Genomic DNA, 1,153 nt, shown 5'->3' with positions numbered 1-1,153 from the left:
AGCGTGAGTCCCTGAAGTGGGAGTCAAAGGATCTGATACATGGGGAGAGTTAGTCGGCATAACTTCCCCCTCGACAGAATTCTCTGGTAAAATAAACGCTATGGGCGCCCTTAATGTACTTGGCGCCATTTGAGCGTGAGTCCCTAAAGCGGGAGTCAAAGGGTCTGACACGTGGGGAGAGTTAGTCGGCATAACTTCCCCCTCGACAGAATCCTCTGGTGATAATTTTTTTAAAGACAAAAAATTATCTTTATTGTTTAACATGAAATCAGTACATCTGGTACACATTCTAAGATGGGGTTCCACCATGGCTTTTAAACATAATGAACACAGAGCTTCCTCTATGTCAGACATGTTAGAACAGACTAATAATGAGACTAGTAAGCTTGGAAAACACTTTAAATCAGGTAAACAAGCAAATATAAAAAACGTTACTGTGCCTTTAAGAGAAACAAATTTTGTCAAAATTTTAAAAAACAGTGAAAAAGGCAGTAAATCAAACGAGATGTCCTGTAGTAATCATGGGACTGCTGAGGGAATCTGGATGATTCTGAAATTTTAACTGCGCAAAAAAGCGCTAAATTGGGCCCCTCCCACTCCTATTACAACAGTGGGAAACCTCAGTTAACTGTTTCTATGTAGAATTTAAGCCAGCCATGTGGAAAAATCAGGCCCCAATAAGTTTTATCACCAAACATATGTCAAAAAACGATTAAACATGCCAGCAAACATTTTAAAACACATTTTTTATAAGAGTATGTATCTCTATTAATCAGCCTAATACTAGTTGCTTTCACTGCATTTAAGGCTATAGTAATATTACAGTTTTATCACCATGTACGTTAAAAAACGATTAAACATGCCAGTAAACGTTTTAAAACACATTTTTATGAGAGTATGTATCTCTATTAATAAGCCTGATACCAGTCGCTACTACTGCATTGAAGGCTTTTACTTACATTACTTCGGTATCAGCAGTATTTTCTTAGGCCTAGATTTGGAGTTCGGCGGTAAAAGGGCTGTTAACGCTCCGCTGGTTTTTTTCTGGCCGCACCATAAATTTAACTCTGGTATCGAGAGTTCAAACAAATGCTGCGTTAGGCTCCAAAAAAGGAGCGTAGAGCATATTTACCGCAAATGCAACTCTCGATAC

This window comes from Bombina bombina, chromosome 3 (genome assembly GCF_027579735.1).
Source record: "Bombina bombina isolate aBomBom1 chromosome 3, aBomBom1.pri, whole genome shotgun sequence".
Classification (NCBI taxonomy): Eukaryota; Metazoa; Chordata; class Amphibia; order Anura; family Bombinatoridae; genus Bombina; species Bombina bombina.
The sequence above is the reverse complement of the archived record's forward strand: the minus strand, read 5'-3'. Positions refer to the sequence as shown.